Below are 8,973 nucleotides of genomic sequence, written 5' to 3'. Positions count from 1 at the left end.
TATCTAGCTGGTCTGTCATAATATAATAGAGACAGTAGATCTAGCTGGTCTGTCATAATATAATAGAGACAGTAGATCTAGCTGGCCTGTCATAATATAATAGAGACAGTAGATCTAGCTGGTCCTGTCATAATACAACAGAGAGGATAGATCTAGCTGGTCTGTCAAAATATAATAGAGACAGTAGATCTGGCTGGTCTGTCATAATACAATAGAGACAGTATATCTAGCTGGTCTGTCATAATATAATAGAGACGGTAGATCTAGCTGGTCTGTCATAATATAATAGAGACAGTAGATCTAGCTGGTCTGTCATAATACAATAGAGACAGTATATCTAGCTGGCCTGTCATTATATAATAGAGACATAGAGACAGTAGATCTAGCTGGTCTGTCATATTATAATAGGGACAGTAGATCTAGCTGGTCTGTCATATTATAATAGAGACAGTAGATCTAGCTGGTCCTGTCATAATACAACAGAAAGGATAGATCTAGCTGGTCTGTCATAATATAATAGAGACAGTAGATGTAGCTGGTCTGTCGTATAATAATAGAGACAGTAGATCTAGCTGGTCTGTCATAATATAATAGAGACAATAGATGTAGCTTGTTTGTCGTATAATAATAGAGACAGTAGATCTAGCTGGTCTGTCATAATATAATAGAGACAGTAGATCTAGCTGGTCTGTCATAATATAATAGAGACAGTAGATCTAGCTGGTCTGTCATAATATAATAGAGACAGTAGATCTAGCCGGCCTGTCATAATATAATAGAGACAGTAGATCTGGCTGGTCTGTCATAATACAATAGAGACAGTATATCTAGCTGGTCTGTCATAATATAATAGAGACAGTAGATCTAGCTGGTCTGTCATATTATAATAGAGACAGTATATCTAGCTGGTCTGTCATAATATAATAGAGACAGTAGATCTAGCTTGTCTGTCATAATATTAAAGAGAGAGAGTAGATCTGGCTGGTCTGTCATAATACAATAGAGACAGTATATCTAGCTTGTCTGTCATAATATAATGGAGACAGTAGATCTACCTGGTCTGTCATAATATAATAGAGACAGTAGATGTAGCTGGTCTGTCATATTATAATAGAGACAGTAGATCTAGCTGGCCTGTCATAATACAATAGAGACAGTATATCTAGCTGGCCTGTCATTATATAATAGGGACAGTAGATCTAGCTGGTCTGTCATATTATAATAGAGACAGTATATCTAGCTGGTCTGTCATAATATAATAGAGACAGTATATCTAGCTGGTCTGTCATAATATAATAGAGAAAGTAGATCTAGCTTGTCTGTCATAATATTAAAGAGAGAGAGTAGATCTGGCTGGTCTGTCATAATATAATAGAGACAGTAGATCTAGCTGGTCCTGTCATAATACAACAGAGAGGATAGATCTAGCTGGTCTGTCAAAATATAATAGAGACAGTAGATCTGGCTGGTCTGTCATAATGCAATAGAGACAGTATATCTAGCTGGTCTGTCATAGTATAATAGAGACAGTAGATCTAGCTGGTCTGTCATATTATAAAAGGGACAGTAGATCTAGCTGGTCTGACATATTATAATAGAGACAGTATATCTAGCTGGTCTGTCATAATATAATAGAGACAGTATATCTAGCTGGCCTGTCATTATATAATAGGGACAGTAAATCTAGCTGGTCTGTCATATTATAATAGAGACAGTATATCTAGCTGGTCTGTCATAATATAATAGAGACAGTATATCTAGCTGGTCTGTCATAATATAATAGAGAAAGTAGATCTAGCTTGTCTGTCATAATATTAAAGAGAGAGAGTAGATCTGGCTGGTCTGTCATATTACAATAGAGACAGTATATCTAGCTTGTCTGTCATAATATAATGGAGACAGTAGATCTAGCTGGTCTGTCATAATATAATAGAGACAGTAGATCTAGCTGGTCTGTCGTATTATAATAGAGACATTATATCTAGCTGGTCTGTCATAATATAATAGAGACAGTTGATCTAGCTTTTCTGTAATGATATTAAAGAGAGAGAGTAGATCTGGCTGGTCTGTCATAATACAATAGAGACAGTATATCTAGCTTGTCTGTCATAATATAATGGAGACAGTATATCTAGCTGGTCTGTCATAATATAATAGAAACATTAGATCTGGCTGGTCTGTCATAATATAATAGAGACAGTAGATCTAGCTGGCCTGTCATAATATAATAGAGACAGTAGATCTAGCTGGTCCTGTCATAATACAACAGAGAGGATAGATCTAGCTGGTCTGTCAAAATATAATAGAGACAGTAGATCTGGCTGGTCTGTCATAATACAATAGAGACAGTATATCTAGCTGGTCTGTCATAATATAATAGAGACAGTAGATCTAGCTGGTCTGTCATAATATAATAGAGACAGTAGATCTAGCTGGTCTGTCATAATACAATAGAGACAGTATATCTAGCTGGCCTGTCATAATATAATAGAGACAGTAGATGTAGCTGGTCTGTCGTATAATAATAGAGACAGTAGATCTAGCTGGTCTGTCATAATATAATAGAGACAGTAGATCTAGCTGGTCTGTCATAATATAATAGAGACAGTAGATCTAGCTGGTCTGTCATAATATAATAGAGACAGTAGATCTAGCTGGTCCTGTCATAATATAATAGAGAGGATAGATCTAGCTGGTCTGTCAACATATAATAGAAACAGTAGATCTGGCTGGTCTGTCATAATACAATAGACACAGTATATCTAGATGGTCTGTCATAATATAATAGAGACAGTAGATCTAGCTGGTCTGTCATAATATAATAGAGACAGTAGATCTAGCTGGCCTGTCATAATATAATAGAGACAGTAGATCTAGCTGGTCCTGTCATAATACAACAGAGAGGATAGATCTAGCTGGTCTGTCATAATATAATAGAGACAGTAGATCTAGCTGGTCTGTCATAATACAATAGAGACAGTATATCTAGCTGGCCTGTCATTATATAATAGAGACATAGAGAAAGTAGATCTAGGTGGTCTGTCATATTATAATAGGGACAGTAGATCTAGCTGGTCTGTCATAATGTAATAGAGACAGTAGATTTAGCTGGTCTGTCATCATATAATAGAGAAAGTAGATGTAGCTGGTCTGTCGTATTATAATAGAGACAGTAGATCTAGCTGGTCTGTCATAATATAATAGAGACAGTAGATCTAGCTGTTCCTGTAATAACATAATAGAGAGGACAGATCTAGCTGGTCTGTCATAATATAATAGAAACAGTAGATCTGGCTGGTCTGTCATAATATAATAGAGACAGTAGATCTAGCTGGTCTGTCATAATATAATAGAGACAGTAGATCTAGCTGGTCTGTCATAATATAATAGAGACAGTAGATCTAGCTGGCCTGTCATAATATAATAGAGACAGTAGATCTAGCTGGTCCTGTCATAATACAACAGAGAGGATAGATCTAGCTGGTCTGTCATAATATAATAGAGACAGTAGATCTAGCTGGTCTGTCATAATATAATAGAGACAGTAGATGTAGCTGGTCTGTAGTATAATAATAGAGACAGTAGATCTAGCTGGTCTGTCATAATATAATAGAGACAGTAGATCTAGCTGGTATGTCATAATATAATAGAGACAGTAGATTTAGCTGGTCTGTCATAATATAATAGAGACAGTAGATCTAGCTGGTCCTGTCATAATATAATAGAGAGGATAGATCTAGCTGGTCTGTCAAAATATAATAGAAACAGTAGATCTGGCTGGTCTGTCATAATACAATAGAGACAGTATATCTAGCTGGTCTGTCATAATATAATAGAGACAGTAGATCTAGCTGGTCTGTCATAATATAATAGAGACAGTAGATCTAGCTGGCCTGTCATAATATAATAGAGACAGTAGATCTAGCTGGTCCTGTCATAATACAACAGAGAGGATAGATCTAGCTGGTCTGTCAAAATATAATAGAGACAGTAGATCTGGCTGGTCTGTCATAATACAATAGAGACAGTATATCTAGCTGGTCTGTCATAATATAATAGAGACGGTAGATCTAGCTGGTCTGTCATAATATAATAGAGACAGTAGATCTAGCTGGTCTGTCATAATACAATAGAGACAGTATATCTAGCTGGCCTGTCATTATATAATAGAGACATAGAGACAGTAGATCTAGCTGGTCTGTCATATTATAATAGGGACAGTAGATCTAGCTGGTCTGTCATATTATAATAGAGACAGTAGATCTAGCTGGTCCTGTCATAATACAACAGAAAGGATAGATCTAGCTGGTCTGTCATAATATAATAGAGACAGTAGATGTAGCTGGTCTGTCGTATAATAATAGAGACAGTAGATCTAGCTGGTCTGTCATAATATAATAGAGACAATAGATGTAGCTGGTTTGTCGTATAATAATAGAGACAGTAGATCTAGCTGGTCTGTCATAATATAATAGAGACAGTAGATCTAGCTGGTCTGTCATAATATAATAGAGACAGTAGATCTAGCCGGCCTGTCATAATATAATAGAGACAGTAGATCTGGCTGGTCTGTCATAATACAATAGAGACAGTATATCTAGCTGGTCTGTCATAATATAATAGAGACAGTAGATCTAGCTGGTCTGTCATATTATAATAGAGACAGTATATCTAGCTGGTCTGTCATAATATAATAGAGACAGTAGATCTAGCTTGTCTGTCATAATATTAAAGAGAGAGAGTAGATCTGGCTGGTCTGTCATAATACAATAGAGACAGTATATCTAGCTTGTCTGTCATAATATAATGGAGACAGTAGATCTACCTGGTCTGTCATAATATAATAGAGACAGTAGATGTAGCTGGTCTGTCATATTATAATAGAGACAGTAGATCTAGCTGGCCTGTCATAATACAATAGAGACAGTATATCTAGCTGGCCTGTCATTATATAATAGGGACAGTAGATCTAGCTGGTCTGTCATATTATAATAGAGACAGTATATCTAGCTGGTCTGTCATAATATAATAGAGACAGTATATCTAGCTGGTCTGTCATAATATAATAGAGAAAGTAGATCTAGCTTGTCTGTCATAATATTAAAGAGAGAGAGTAGATCTGGCTGGTCTGTCATAATATAATAGAGACAGTAGATCTAGCTGGTCCTGTCATAATACAACAGAGAGGATAGATCTAGCTGGTCTGTCAAAATATAATAGAGACAGTAGATCTGGCTGGTCTGTCATAATGCAATAGAGACAGTATATCTAGCTGGTCTGTCATAGTATAATAGAGACAGTAGATCTAGCTGGTCTGTCATATTATAAAAGGGACAGTAGATCTAGCTGGTCTGACATATTATAATAGAGACAGTATATCTAGCTGGTCTGTCATAATATAATAGAGACAGTATATCTAGCTGGCCTGTCATTATATAATAGGGACAGTAAATCTAGCTGGTCTGTCATATTATAATAGAGACAGTATATCTAGCTGGTCTGTCATAATATAATAGAGACAGTATATCTAGCTGGTCTGTCATAATATAATAGAGAAAGTAGATCTAGCTTGTCTGTCATAATATTAAAGAGAGAGAGTAGATCTGGCTGGTCTGTCATATTACAATAGAGACAGTATATCTAGCTTGTCTGTCATAATATAATGGAGACAGTAGATCTAGCTGGTCTGTCATAATATAATAGAGACAGTAGATCTAGCTGGTCTGTCGTATTATAATAGAGACATTATATCTAGCTGGTCTGTCATAATATAATAGAGACAGTTGATCTAGCTTTTCTGTAATGATATTAAAGAGAGAGAGTAGATCTGGCTGGTCTGTCATAATACAATAGAGACAGTATATCTAGCTTGTCTGTCATAATATAATGGAGACAGTATATCTAGCTGGTCTGTCATAATATAATAGAAACATTAGATCTGGCTGGTCTGTCATAATATAATAGAGACAGTAGATCTAGCTGGTCTGTCATAATATAATAGAGACAGTAGATCTAGCTGGTCTGTCATAATATAATAGAGACAGTATATCTAGCTGGTCTGTCATAATATAATAGAGACAGTAGATCTAGCTGGTCTGTCATAATATAATAGAGACAGTAGATCTAGCTGGCCTGTCATAATATAATAGAGACAGTAGATCTAGCTGGTCCTGTCATAATACAACAGAGAGGATAGATCTAGCTGGTCTGTCATAATATAATAGAGACAGTAGATCTAGCTGGTCTGTCATAATATAATAGAGACAGTAGATGTAGCTGGTCTGTCGTATAATAATAGAGACAGTAGATCTAGCTGGTCTGTCATAATATAATAGAGACAGTAGATCTAGCTGGTCTGTCATAATATAATAGAGACAGTAGATCTAGCTGGTCTGTCATAATATAATAGAGACAGTAGATCTAGCTGGTCCTGTCATAATATAATAGAGAGGATAGATCTAGCTGGTCTGTCAAAATATAATAGAAACACTAGATCTGGCTGGTCTGTCATAATACAATAGAGACAGTATATCTAGCTGGTCTGTCATAATATAATAGAGACAGTAGATCTAGCTGGTCTGTCATAATATAATAGAGACAGTAGATCTAGCTGGCCTGTCATAATATAATAGAGACAGTAGATCTAGCTGGTCCTGTCATAATACAACAGAGAGGATAGATCTAGCTGGTCTGTCAAAATATAATAGAGACAGTAGATCTGGCTGGTCTGTCATAATACAATAGAGACAGTATATCTAGCTGGTCTGTCATAATACAATAGAGACAGTATATCTAGCTTGTCTGTCATAATATAATGGAGACAGTAGATCTAGCTGGTCTGTCATAATATAATAGAGACAGTAGATCTAGCTGGTCTGTCGTATTATAATAGAGACATTATATCTAGCTGGTCTGTCATAATATAATAGAGACAGTTGATCTAGCTTTTCTGTAATGATATTAAAGAGAGAGAGTAGATCTGGCTGGTCTGTCATAATACAATAGAGACAGTATATCTAGCTTGTCTGTCATAATATAATGGAGACAGTATATCTAGCTGGTCTGTCATAATATAATAGAAACATTAGATCTGGCTGGTCTGTCATAATATAATAGAGACAGTAGATCTAGCTGGTCTGTCATAATATAATAGAGACAGTAGATCTAGCTGGTCTGTCATAATATAATAGAGACAGTATATCTAGCTGGTCTGTCATAATATAATAGAGACAGTAGATCTAGCTGGTCTGTCATAATATAATAGAGACAGTAGATCTAGCTGGCCTGTCATAATATAATAGAGACAGTAGATCTAGCTGGTCCTGTCATAATACAACAGAGAGGATAGATCTAGCTGGTCTGTCATAATATAATAGAGACAGTAGATCTAGCTGGTCTGTCATAATATAATAGAGACAGTAGATGTAGCTGGTCTGTCGTATAATAATAGAGACAGTAGATCTAGCTGGTCTGTCATAATATAATAGAGACAGTAGATCTAGCTGGTCTGTCATAATATAATAGAGACAGTAGATCTAGCTGGTCTGTCATAATATAATAGAGACAGTAGATCTAGCTGGTCCTGTCATAATATAATAGAGAGGATAGATCTAGCTGGTCTGTCAAAATATAATAGAAACACTAGATCTGGCTGGTCTGTCATAATACAATAGAGACAGTATATCTAGCTGGTCTGTCATAATATAATAGAGACAGTAGATCTAGCTGGTCTGTCATAATATAATAGAGACAGTAGATCTAGCTGGCCTGTCATAATATAATAGAGACAGTAGATCTAGCTGGTCCTGTCATAATACAACAGAGAGGATAGATCTAGCTGGTCTGTCAAAATATAATAGAGACAGTAGATCTGGCTGGTCTGTCATAATACAATAGAGACAGTATATCTAGCTGGTCTGTCATAATATAATAGAGACAGTAGATCTAGCTGGTCTGTCATAATATAATAGAGACAGTAGATCTAGCTGGTCTGTCATAATACAATAGAGACAGTATATCTAGCTGGCCTGTCATAATATAATAGAGACAGTAGATGTAGCTGGTCTGTCGTATAATAATAGAGACAGTAGATCTAGCTGGTCTGTCATAATATAATAGAGACAGTAGATCTAGCTGGTCTGTCATAATATAATAGAGACAGTAGATCTAGCTGGCCTGTCATAATATAATAGAGACAGTAGATCTAGCTGGTCCTGTCATAATACAACAGAGAGGATAGATCTAGCTGGTCTGTCATAGTATAATAGAGACAGTAGATGTAGCTGGTCTGTCGTATAATAATAGAGACAGTAGATCTAGCTGGTCTGTCATAATATAATAGAGACAGTAGATCTAGCTGGTCTGTCATAATATAATAGAGACAGTACATCTAGCTGGTCTGTCATAATATAATAGAGACAGTAGATCTAGCTGGCCTGTCATAATATAATAGAGACAGTAGATCTAGCTGGTCCTGTCATAATACAACAGAGAGGATAGATCTAGCTGGTCTGTCAAAATATAATAGAGACAGTAGATCTGGCTGGTCTGTCATAATACAATAGAGACAGTATATCTAGCTGGTCTGTCATAATATAATAGAGACAGTAGATCTAGCTGGTCTGTCATATTATAATAGGGACAGTAGATCTAGCTGGTCTGACATATTATAATAGAGACAGTATATCTAGCTGGTCTGTCATAATATAATAGAGACAGTAGATCTAGCTTGTCTGTCATAATATTAAAGAGAGAGAGTAGATCTGGCTGGTCTGTCATAATACAATAGAGACAGTATATCTAGCTTGTCTGTCATAATATAATGGAGACAGTAGATCTACCTGGTCTGTCATAATATAATAGAGACAGTAGATGTAGCTGGTCTGTCGTATTATAATAGAGACAGTAGATCTAGCTGGCCTGTCATAATACAATAGAGACAGTATATCTAGCTGGCCTGTCATTATATAATAG

Source organism: Oncorhynchus mykiss, chromosome 7, assembly GCF_057628025.1.
Source record: "Oncorhynchus mykiss isolate SJ-2025 chromosome 7, ASM5762802v1, whole genome shotgun sequence".
NCBI lineage: Eukaryota > Metazoa > Chordata > Actinopteri > Salmoniformes > Salmonidae > Oncorhynchus > Oncorhynchus mykiss.
This window is presented reverse-complemented; position numbering follows the sequence as displayed.